Source organism: Vipera ursinii (assembly GCF_947247035.1).
Source record: "Vipera ursinii genome assembly, chromosome: 3".
Lineage (NCBI taxonomy): Eukaryota > Metazoa > Chordata > Lepidosauria > Squamata > Viperidae > Vipera > Vipera ursinii.
Window position 1 is genome coordinate 88,576,585 of NC_139516.1, and position 13,429 is coordinate 88,590,013.

Genomic DNA, 13,429 nt, shown 5'->3' on the forward strand with positions numbered 1-13,429 from the left:
TTGAACTATAAGAAAAATAAAAGCTGAGAGAATCAGAAATATGAAACTGAATTAACAAGGAATTTTTGTGAAGGATCCACTATTATTTTAAGAATAAGCAAAAGTACGGTGACTTTTTACTGAGTTCCATGAAACTCCATCACAGCTACATACCTGGAAATATTTTCTCCCCCCCCCCCTTATTTTATCTCCTTGTTGTCTCTAATAGCCCAGTCTATAGACTCAATCAATTTCTTCCTGTTAGATTGTTCTTACAATTACATCTACCCAATAATAAAAACAAAGGAAAGAGTGAGAATGTGGGCAGATAGATTCAGTTGTACTACTTGGGAATTTAATACCCAAAAGAGTAAAAATACCTACCTTTTACAAAAATGATTGCAATAAAATTAGGGTTGGCATTTAACCAAAATCTGAGCTTACTTTTTCACCTGAATAAACTGAGTCCTCATTGGTCTGTAAAGGAATATGTTTCCATTATGCAGCCTAGGCATATGTACAGTATATAGGTAGCCCTTGATATTGACTGTAATGCAAACGTAGAGGAATTTGGTCACATGGCTGATTCTATTTTACAACTTTTGAGGCGGTCGTTAAACAAACAACATGGTCATTAAGTGAACAATACAGTTGCTAAGTGAATCAACGGTAAATGTAGCCGTGATGCTGAGACTAAAATTCAGTCACATGATGGAAGAGGGGGCCCGACCGTCAGAACTTAGAATCCAGGTCATAAGTAGCCCGAAGATTGGTCTGTTGTAATCTTCCAATGGTCACTAAGTGACCATTGTCATAAGTTGAAGACTACCTTTATTCAAACCCTTTTATATTTATTTGCTTTCTAGCAGACAGTGAATATATCAAGAGGAAATGATATCATGACTCCTTGCAAAAATCAGTGTGCCTAATATTGGCCCCGGTTCCAATTTCACTGTATTTCAATGGACTGAAAGCAGTAAATGTCTCCAGTTGTACATGTGCAGGGCTTTCATAAAATCAGGAATCCTGCTAGAATAGAAGTTCCCTTCCCTAAAGAACAAACGTGTACCAGACATCACCTCTTTTGCACAAATCCTTCATGTTGACAAACTATACAAACTACATTTAAGTAGACTTCATCTCTGTAACCTGGAACACTAAAGAACGCAGACTCTCAGATCATTTATAAGAAGCCATTTTCTAAACCCACGGACTCTGAAGAAAGGAAAAAAAGGTCATAGACTTCATATGTCAGAAAGCTCGCTGCTCATGTGTACTAGCTCCTTTTCTGGTTCATTAAACAAGACTTTTATGTTACTGAATCAAAACTTTCTCTGCACAATAAACATTGCGCAGATAATATGATCTGTCCCAATTTACAGCTTGTCCTTGATAATACAATGTATATTACTTTTTATGACTAAAATATTATCTTTGGGAACATTACAAATAGGCACACTAAGTTGAATTTATAATGCTCCTGGTGATATTTTCCCGCATTTTAAAGGACATGAATTGTATAATAGATAATTCCCAAATTGTGTTAGAGAAATATTGTAAACTAAGCATAAAATATTATTGCACATTAACCGTGCTATATCTTATTAATAACTGGCCCTAGACTTTATGCTCCCCTACAGCTTACTTAGAATACAGTTGATTGCGGGTCACTGCTAAAAACATCTGGGAATTGCTCTAAACATTGCCAACTGCTGCGTCTTCATGATAACTGTGTTGAAAAAAATGAAATGTATTTGGATGGACATCTGAATTAATTACTTCATGTTTCATTATGATGCTGAGTTTTCATAGCATTTATGCAGGCTCAGGTCCAGAATTGTAAACAAGCAAAATAGCATAAAGGCTAGGCAAATATTATTTGAGGGGATATCAACTGCAGACTATCTTCACGTGACCAATGCCACATTGGCCACCTGGTAGAAGAGTGCTGCTATGAGCTTACATCTTCTGAGATTCATAAGTGAGGGGGTATAATTACATAAATATTGTGATGGATGCAGAAGTTTTAATGTTCAAATGGTGAAAAACCTAGCCCCTCGTAACCCCTAAGGGACAATGAAGCAAAATTTGACTTCAAATCACAGTCTATCTCTGGAGAATTCTGTGCATGATTGCTCTACTGAATGAGGCTACATAGGCAGACCTGCCCATCTCCAATCATTTCTGTTTGTCCTATGTTCTACATAGAATAATGCTCCAAATACGCTCTATTAAATGTCACAGTCTAATGGAAATATGACTCTTCTGTGCAGTAGTGCTTTATGGAACAGAAAACCACAGAGACTTGGATAGTCCCAACATTCCAGGCTTTCATATGGTCTGAAGACCTGGTTCTTCCCCTGAGCATTGGACTATGTTGCTGGCTAAGCCTGTAGAAGGCAGACAGAATGGCCTTGAAGGACAGGTGGAAGACCTACTCAGATAAAAGGGTTCTAAGTCCAGGTCAAGAAAGTAATGTAAGTTTTGCAGACAAAGATAAAGGTAGGGAAGGGGAAGAACATTCAGACTAATAAGATTACTATACTCTGAATAAAGTAGTAAAGTAAAAGTAAAGTACTGAGTAAACAGTATACGCTGTTTCTATAGTTTTACAATAAAAGAAGTACCGACATACATGATATTGGTTTACACATCTGGTATATCTTGAAGGGCTAATAGAGGATCTTTTATGCTGTGGTTCAATGTTTTTTCAGCCACACTGGGTCCAATGTGCTTTTAAAAAGTTATCTTTGTTCATTGTTTGCTATTTATTCATTCACTGCCCAACTCCCGGCAACTCTAGGAAGTTGATAAAAATAACAATATAATACATTGATAAAACAAAGAACCGAAGATGGCCAAAGATGGCAGAAGTCATGCAACAGCAATAAGCAAACATATACTACTCAGATGGTTTGTTTGACTGTTAGCGGCCTAGTGTATTGTGTGGGTGGCCATATAAATATAAATAATGAAAATATGCTTTCTAAAAATATCCCTGGTGGGCTTGTATACATAATATACATTCAACTGTGGCAACTTTACGACCTGTGGACTTTATGGCTGGCTTAGGAATTCTGGGAGTTGAAGTCCACAGGTCGTAAAGTTGCTATAGCTGTCCATCCCTGTGTTAGGCCATAGAAGTTGTTAAAGTTCTGAACTTATTAAAAAAATAACTTTTTTAAAATTACAAAATCCTTTTACAAATGCAAAAGACATCTTCACGGAGGACTGGCCTTTAACATGGCTTCAGGAATCATATAACTCCCTGAACAAAGTCACTTTGGATGGATGGACTTAACACATGACCCCACACCCTCCTCTACCAATATTGCCTCTTATGGCATGCAACATCTGAACAGGGCTGTAATGAATTTGATTCCTGGGATATAATCATCTGCAACTGCCTCCTTCTCCATCTGCTCCTCCCCCCCCACCCGACGATTTGAAAACTGGCATGCTGCCATGGAGTGAATGTAAAAGTGAAAGATAATAGAACTCTAAGATTGACGTAATTGCTCTGAATTAGTAATAACACATTAGCATGCTTGCAGTTTCTCTCTCCCTCTCTCTCCCCCCCCCCCTACTCAGATCTACAGTTCAGAGCATGCTAATCAAACTTTTAAAACATGTTAGGAAGTCTCCTGACATATCGGAACAAAACACATTACATTCTAGTGCCAAGAAATAAAAAGACTTTTTGGTAAAATGATTCATCAGTCCACCCCATTCTTTTAAAAGCTGACATATATGAAAAATATGTTACCGTATATAGATTTTTAGAGCGGTTTTAGGGCGAATGGTTGTTACTTTAAAAAATGTGATAGCCTTGTAGAAGGAATTTTTTTTGTTGCCTCAAACATATTGCCTGTCCAATAAATAATTTGCAGCATTTTAAGACATATCTTTCATGCCTCTAAACACCATTGAATATAGGGCTATACAGGTGTCAATCTTTTAAAATAGGCTAGATTAGGTAACAGACCACAAGGAATAGTAGAAATATACTTTATTGATAGAAGTTCTAATAATAAACAGTCTCAAATTATTCTATTTCAGATACCGTATATAATACAAAGACCCAACTCTTGGAAAAGGCTCTAATGCTAGGAAAGATAGATGGATGGAATGAGAAGAGGATGACCAGCAACAAAGTGGATGAACCTTGGAATCATTCAAAGTGGAAGACAACAAATACACCACTAGGATACCTGAAATATGGACTTATCTGGCTTTATTCCAAACCAAAATGTTATGTGAAGTACTAATACCACTTTACAATGCCTTGGTAAGGCCACACCTGGAATACTGCATCCAGTTTTGGTCACCACGATGTAAAAAATATGTCGAGACTCTAGAAAGAGTACAGAGAAGAGCAACAAAGATGATTGGGGGACTGGAGGCTAAAACATATAGGGAACGGTTGCTGGAATTGGGTATGTGTAGTTTAATGAAGAGAAGGGTGAAGGGTGACATGATAGCAGTGTTCCAATATCTCAGGGGCCGCCATAAAGAAGAGGGAGTCAAGCTATTCTCCAAAGCACCTGAAAGCAGGACAAGTAGCAATGGATGGAAACTAGTCAAGGAGAGAAGCAACCTAGAACTAAGGAGAAACTTCCTGACAGTTAGAACAACTAACCAGTGGAACAACCTACCTCCAGAAGCGGTGAATGCTCCAACACTGGAAGTTTTTAAGAAGAGACTGGACAGCCATTTGTCTGAAATGGTATAGGGTTTCCTGCCTTAGCAGGGGGTTGGACTAGATGACCTCCAAGGTCCCTTCCAACTTCTTCTTCTTCTTCTTCTTCTTCTTCTTCTTCTTCTTCTTCTTCTTCTTCTTCTTCTTCTTCTTCTACTTCTTCTTCTTCTTACTTCTTCTTCTTCTTCTTCTTCTTCTTCTTCTTCTTCTTCTTCTTCTTCTTCTTATTATTATTATTATTATTACTATTACTATTATTATTATTATCATCATCATCATCATCTATCCCTCTCAGGAAATTATTAAATATTATACAAATCAGTAAAGTTAATAAGTCTTCCCTAACCAATTGTTCTTAAATACATTTAAAGCTTTTGATTTTCTGGAAATTCAATTTTAAAAAAACAATGCTAATTAAATTCAAGCTTGAGGCTGGTTTTCTTAAGACACTGAAAATATTTATGGAGCAACTAAAGCTCAGAAAAGACTTAACAATTATGACTCAGATTCCCTTATAATTTCAAGAGGTACCAAGCAGATTGGCCTTTATCACCTTTATTATTCAACCTAGTCATAGAAGCATTGGTAATAGCATTTAGATCTAATAATCAGATTTGTGTTATTAAAAAGGGAGGCAAGGCGGATATTTTAAATCCATTTGTAGATGATACATTTTTGACTCTCTCAAACACTTTATTCAGCCAGCTATAGTAAGAGTTTGAGGAATTTGCAAAAGTGTCAGGACTATCAGTTAATTTTCATAAATCACATCTGATATTTTTTCCTACTATCCTGTAAACAGGAAATCTCCATAGTTTTAGGATACAAAATGTATTGGATATATTTCTATCCAATAGAATACAAATCTTTAAAATAATACTAGTTACTAGTAATGTTACTAGAAATATTAATAAAATCTTTACAAATCACTGTATAGCACCATGGAAGAAATTAAATATGAAAATGAAAAACTAGGCTTCAAAACATATCAATATTTTAGGGCAAACTGCAGCAATAAAGGTGAAAATTCTTGTGTTGTTAAACTTTTCATTTCAATGCCACTCAGTAGCAATTCCAGAACAGGAAAGAAAGAAAGAAAGAAAGAAAGAAAGAAAGAAAGAGAGAGAGAGAGAGAGAGAGAGAGAGAGAGAGAGAGAGAGAGAGAGAGAGAGAGAGAGAGAGAGAAATATTCTGCTAACAAGCAAAAAATTTGAGGGTAAACAACATAATTTTATATAGACCTCTGAAATAGGGAAGCTGGACATGCCCAAGTTGTCAATAAATCAAGCAGTACAGTTAGGGCATATGATTCCATTAATTATGGAAAACCTTTCTAAATAATGCATTCAAACAGAAACTACGTCAGAGCTAAATAAGCCACTGTTTTTTTCATACAAAATATTTTTCTAAAGTAAAACAGATTAAAAATGTTTCACTAAAATAATGCTTCAAATTTAGAAGAATAAATATACAGTTTTGATAAGGGATATTTCTCTTTTAACTCCTTTGATAACACACTTGAACAGGCTAATTATTACGGTTTGGCTAAAATGAAATCTTTAAGAGCATATAATCTTTATAAACTAAACTATTTTTATAGCAATGGCGAACCTCTCAATATGTATGAGACAGAAAAACAAATAGGGGATGAGCTACCATGCTTTTGGTATCAACTTAAATCTCTTCTGGGCAATAGAAATATTAGAACTCTAGCATTATACTCGGGGGGGGGGGGTGTCGGTGTGTGTGGGGTCCAGCATGCTTACAGGGGAATTCTGGGAGTTCAAGTCAACACATCTTAAAGTTGCCAATGTGAAAAACATGACTTTAAATAAATCATGGTCTATTAGAAGACCTCGCTGGATTATTATGATGATAATGTAAAACAGGGAAGAGGCATGCATTCAGGATAGAAACATAATATTCAGCCTGAATGTTCTGAGATGTCTGTTTTGAATTGCCCATTATTTCCTACTTGTGCAGGGGTAGCAAGTTTAGGTATGAAAAATCGTTTCTTTAAACAAATGACTCATTAAAGCAGCCCCAACTTGGTACAGACCCATACCAAACCCTCTCACCCCAAAAGCACGGCTGCTGTAACTGATTAGTAAAGAATTACGGTGTTCAAACTCACCTGAGGTCCAAAACACTTCTTCCAAATCACTTCTGAAGCAGGCACACCTCTAATAATGATTTAATAACATCAGTGAGGTAATCAGCTATTACCCAGACACTACATCCTATTAATATGCCTGGGAAGGCAGGATGATAGTTTGAAATCTCCTGTTCATTCAGTGGGTTACCAGGATAATATATAATGTTGTGGAACAATTTATCCTTGCTGAAGTGTAACAGCTATGCTTATTGTTTAGGGAAAGAAAAACATTTACAAGCTTGGACAGCTCAGAGCAAACCATAATAATGGACAAAAGCTTGTCAGAGAATGTTAATTTTATTCCAGTGTGAAGGGCTTGCAGTAATGAAATATATTTTATGTGGCACTTTTATTTCACCAGTGATGAATAGGTTACAAACAGCAACATGAATATATTTAAAGAAAAATCTTAGGCAAGAAAAAAATCTTGATTTTTTAAACAAATACTAGTATTTGAACTGGAGCTCTCTGAGTCTTGATATAGAAGGGTAAGTTCTACTAAAGTGTATATCTTTCTTCCTCTTTTTTAAAAAGTAAAATGGTTTTGTCCTTGTTTTTCTTGTGCTGATGGGAAATGAAGCTCTTCCTTGCTCTTCTGACTATCAGCTTCAAAACAATTACCAATGATTCCTCAACAAAGGCTTGAGAATATTTTAGTGATTTCATTATGCAACATTATCATAACAGAATAGAAAAATAACAATAAACCCGATGTAGAATTTTTCATTTTATACACATATAACGTTTAGCAAGATTCTTCCTCAAAATTGATCATGCCCTCTTGTCCTCTAATAACCTTTTATTTTATTTCTTGTGAAAATTTGCTCAATATATCAGGATGTTTTTATTGGTTCTAATAAAAGTGATCTGCCAATTCTACCTCCATCTCAAGATTAATTCTGGGGCCAAACCAATGTCTTGAATTAAAAAATCTAGGGCCTGACTTTGGGAATATCATTTTACGCACAGAATTTTCTCACCAAACTACTTCTATTTATATAACCAATAAATCCAAAATGCATGCATGTTTAAATTATTAGTTTATGCCCTTACACTCATTCACAATACTCTGGAGAGTCACCTAATCCATAAAACACAATCTACAATTCATTATAGTGATCAGAGAACTGAGCCAATATTAGTTTAAGCTAAAAATATAAATAACATTTGGATAAAAAAGATAAAAGGCCCTTAAATTCACAATGTCTTCTACGTGAGAAAGCAAGTTGATCCCTGAAACACACTACAGGTAATCCTCAACTTATGTCTGGTCACTAAACGACTTTTTAAAGTTACAACATGACCCAGATTCAAATTCTGATGGCCAGTTTCCATTCCCCCCCTCATGTAATCACATTTTGGGTGCTTGGCAACCACCTGCATTTACAGCTGTTAATATATATTTTTTTGTGGAAAGTGGACTTTATTTTCAGTTTCTGGGGGGGGGGGGAATGGCCACTGCAGACAACGGGTTCACTTAACAACCATGGCACTCTCTTAACTTTGTGCCCTGTACTGCGTGTGAGGAGAGGTTGTGTTGAGAACACTGTTGATGTGGGTTCCATTTCTCCCTGAATAGATGATTCCACCCAGTAGTGACTGAGGAGGAATGGTCAAATTCTTTCCTTCTACAATTAGCAGATAGTTCTCAATCTTACTGTTGTAAGTAATGACAGTCATTAAGTGCATCATCAGAGGACAGACTAAATTTTATGGCATATTTTTGCAGCTGCTGTTAATTGGGAGGACGGCCATCCAAATGTCAAATTGTATTTTTTTTGGGGGGGGGGGTCCGCTGTAATTTTGAATGGTCATTTAGCATGGACCTTACTACCTGTAAGTTCCTGAGCTACTTTATACTGTATAACAGGGCCACACTAACTAGTTTTTGGAACTGACACCCTGACTAGTGGGAGAGGACAGGGCAACATTTGCAACACAATATCTTAAGATTTTTTTTTCTTATTCGAGGTTCCTCAGCATTTGCAAATGATTGTTAGGAATGGAATAAACATTCATTAATAAGAGCTCTGTGAGTCTGATCTAGTGCTTCCTGTTGCTGGTTGGACAGAAATTTTTATAAAGCTGTAATTCTGAGGTGATGGCAAACTGCTTCCATTTTGTTGTCAAGAAATCTACATGAACTATTTCTGGGGTCACCAGGAGTTAAGATGACTCAAGGCACACTTTACTTTTACTTATTTTGAAATTTTACTGACTGAAGGCAGCTATACAAGTGAACATGTAAACAATCAAAGAGTCTGAGACAGTAAAGGACTTTTTCTTCCATGCAAACAGAAAATAGATAGGCAGAAATGGGAAAATGCCAGAATCCCCACAGAGTTGCACTTTATGGCCATCCATTCTTCAATATTACTATGAAGAGGGCCTGGGAGCATTCTTTGTTTTCCAATTTATGCCAACTTTTGAATGTATGTATTTAAAATGAATTGTTGTATTCTCTGTGGGAAGTTCAACGATGCTATTTTTCAGAACAAAAATAAATGTGGCCTTGTAAATCTACATCATGAATAAATAAAAACAATAAAATAGCTCAGACTCCAGTTCCCCTCAGGCAGAACTACTCTTTTAAGGACACTTTTCATTTATGAAACATCCCACTTACTTGACAGCTGCTTTATCCTGCCAGTATGGTAGCAATGAAGCTGAGCAGAGGACAGAACCAAGACAAAAACTGGGCATTTTCACCTATCAAATAAAGCTTGTTTAATCTGTCTTCATCATGAAAGTTTGCTGATGAAAATGGTCCATTTGCTGTGTGTGGAAGTATTTGTGGATTAGCAAATGTAGTATAGATCTCCAGAGAAAGAAATATCTTTCTGCAGTCATCAATGGGATACAGTTTTTGAAAGAACAATGAAGGGGAATACTTAGAACAGAGGATTCCTTTCCTGCTAAAGATAAAAAAAAATATATCAAAAGCTGTGCCAAAAAGCCTCAGTCCATACTCTTTCTAACTCAGTAACTGAATATACTGAATATACCATCGACTCATTATGGAAAAGAGGTTTGCATTTTGCAAACCTCCTATAAACGTAGACTTTCTTTAATGGCTGCCCTGCTTAGTGACTTAGTTCAAAGTTAGGATGGCACTGAAAATCTAATTTTATGGCTGTCCTCACAGTTATAAGATTTGCAACATCCCTGCAGTCATGTGATTTCAGATTTCGGTGCTTAGCAATCTGGGCATTTATGATTAAAGTTAAAGTGTCCCTGCATTCACATGACCACCATGTGTGTGAACTTCACAACTGGCTTCTGGTAAGCAGAGTCAATGGAAAACCCAGAAATGAAACTGCAAGTCACTGAGGTGGAAGTGAGTTAAATCCATCACAGTCACATTCTTGCTTAATAACCACATTGTGTTAGTTAAGTGAAGACTATCTGTATATAGAATAAGGATTTTCTGCAATGCCTTTCTATGGACCACAAATATGTGATATTAATTGTATGATTGTGGTTATTGTGTATTGTATTTTCCATATAAATAAGAGTTGCAGTGGAAAACCCAGTTAAGAACAGAACTAATAGGAAAGAGGGTTTGATTACAGTTCCAATCAAAACAGTTCCTCCTCAAAACAAAAGCAAGACTTACTATCAACAAGAGACACAGAAAAAAAAGAACTTCTTCCCTATGTGCAAATCCGAGACCTTTATACAATAGTAATAATGATAGTACAGTACTCATTAGTCATCTGACCATATCAAAGCATTTATACCTGCTTCGTACATTGATTGCTTAACTTTCAGACAAATTATTTTTTATTATATAATGATTTGCTTTTATCCATGGAAGTGAAGGATAACCATTTACTTTCATCAGAGAAAGTTTTGCATGAAACATGTGGCTCTTTCTTGTCATTTATAATCATTTTCTTCAAACTAGTTTTCTCCAGATTTATTGAAATGACAACCTCCAAAACTGTTAGTTAGTGACGGCTGGGAATTATAGCAGTTGTAACCTCAACATATTTGGAAAGAACCCAGGAGATAAAGGAACTTTCCATGTTAGAGTGGTGAGAAGAATGTTGGGAATCATTTTCATAAAGGTTATGATTTTTATTTCCTATAGAAAATAACAGTAAAAAGCAAACATGTTGACCATGCGGGGGGGGGGGGGGAAAATCAAAGTCCCAAAGCAATTATTTTGGTCAGTTGAAATTTTGGAATAGCTGCAAGCTTTTGGTCCTTAAAACTCTTCACCAGCCTTTTGGGGGCTTTAACCAACTTCCCTAATGAAGAGTTCTCAGAAAGGCTGCACATATTATAAAACTTCAGTCAGCTTAATAAAAGTATTCCTTTTTGTGAATTTTGTCTTTATTTAGCTTCTGAACAAAAGGCAACACAACTTCAACAAAACCTGCACAGGTACAGGCAGAATATCAGACACATCCTTTTCAATAGGCAATAGGCTTTATTTACTCAGACAGTATTTAGCATTCATGGGAACATGTCCATGAACTTTAGCTTCCCTTCAGTTTTCAAATGCCCACTTACTAATTCAGAACATTTGCTGCTGATCTTACTCTTTTTATACCTTCTTGGCTTTCTTTAATGTCAGCCATCTAGCAGCTTGATCCTGCACGTTATAATGTCAGGTAACTGATTGCGAGGCTCATATCTCCCAGCAGGCCAGCTAAACTGGCAGATCTGTTGCATTTATTCCATAGTATTCCGAATCTTAAAAAAATGATTCTTAAAGTATACCCTGAAATAATCAGACATTTAGAAAAGTTGGAGTTTCTTTCAACTTTCCTCCTTGATTCCAAACACTGTTTGGACCACACTGTTAAACAAATAATTATAAACTCTTTTACAAAGGGACTAACCAGCAGCGATCAGTATGCAAGCAAGAACTTTCCACTAAATAATATTTAGATAGAGACTTAAAAATGGTAACCACCTGCTGTATATCTTGAGAGAAAAAAGTTGGCTTTTCCTAAGGGACAAAACAATGAAAGAATGGCAAGAGGCCATGAAGGAGAAAATAACAATAACAGAAAAGCAGCATTCTTTCGGCACTAGCTGATGAAAGCACCATCATAAGAAGAGATGGCATAGTATGTTTTTAGGGAAGATTGCTAAGCACATTGATTTGTGCTTGTAAGCCTCCCTGAGTCTTTGGAGAAGGGCGGGATATAAATGTGATTAAAAAAAAAAGATTATCAGTCCAATATGTAGGTTCTCTGCAAGGTTCCTTTGCCTTGGAGGTGGTTACCTTTGAAGTCAGGAGTTCAGTGGAGGAGTAGGGAAAAAGACTAGGACTGAAGAGTCAGCCCATATGTTATAGAGGGCAGGGGAGGAGAAGAGAAAGGAGAACTGGTAAACGTTTCTATGACATGGTCCTGGTTTTGAAGGACCATTTATAGATAGCATAGCTAGAATGTCATAGAAGGATAAGAAAGAAACTACTTACCAGTGCATTTTGACTGGGACAGTTCTGCATGCTCCTTGGCTTCCTGAAGCCATGATTCCCTTGAAGATGGGGACGAAAGGTAGACATAGCTAGACCAAACTTTTGCCTGATCTAGTCCCAGCTGACTAAGTGAAGCCAACAGTCTCTTCCAAGTCAGAAAGAGCTACTCCTCATACCTAGAAATACTCTACTTCATAGGACTAAGGAAGTCCTATCATTTGATTGTTATGGGCGACCTAGGATCTCTATGTGTGATAGCTATATAAATTATTTAAACAAATAAATACTGGAGGGGGTAAGTTCAGCTCCTGGAAGGTCTAATAGCTCTTTGGAATTGTTAATGCAGTCCAGCTAGGTAGAAGACACCAAGAGGTCATACTGGTGTACTCAAGTTGACTCTCCTGAGAAAACTTGCTTTAGATGGCTCAAAGACATTTACCTGTGGAATAAGCAAAGAGGGTAGAACTTGGAGCTGACCACCTAACTCTCTATTTCTTCTTGAATGACTTTACCTCTTGATGGAGAAAAGAGAATAAGTTAAGTTTTATTATAAACAAATAAGCATCTTCCATAACATTAAAAAAATTAAAACAGATTCAAATCTGTAAAGTTCCAAAGAAGAAAAACCAGCCTTTCACTGGTTCTCTATTAAGTCTGTAAAAATCCAACATGGGCAGATGCCTTCAAAAAGGACAGGCAGCCCAGACAAAGTGGCAATGGAGTATTGTGACCAAGAGGAAGGATGTTCCTGCTCAGAACACAGTAGCCTATTGGAGTTGAGGCATTTATCTACCAACAAAATAAGGTGCATCAGACTGAGGACACAGCGAAAAGCCCTATTTCTGACTCAGGGCAAGAAAAAATGGGCCAAGATTGCCTTTATGGTGGATTGCAAGTAGTTTTCAAATAATGTGTCTTCCAGTCCTCAAGAAATGGCCACTGGACCATCCTTCCACTGGGGCCAGCAGGACATGTGGGTGAGCCTTCTATCTGCACAGCGTGAGTTATTCCGAAGGGTTGCTAAGTCGTCCCTTCAATCAGGAACAAACTCACAAAAGCCTTCCACCTCCACACACACCCCCCCCCCCGGTTCTGAGTGTTCTACAAATAGCAATAGCACTTAAGACTCCTACTATATATTGCCCAAATTTGTGTGTTA

General features: G+C 36.8%; 1 protein-coding gene across 1 annotated transcript in view; it reads right to left on the reverse strand.

Moving 5' to 3' along the window:
- The window catches only part of OLFM3 (olfactomedin 3), a 198,771-nt gene that overhangs the window by 154,054 nt on the left and 31,288 nt on the right, over positions 1 to 13,429 (reverse strand). The window lies entirely within an intron of this gene.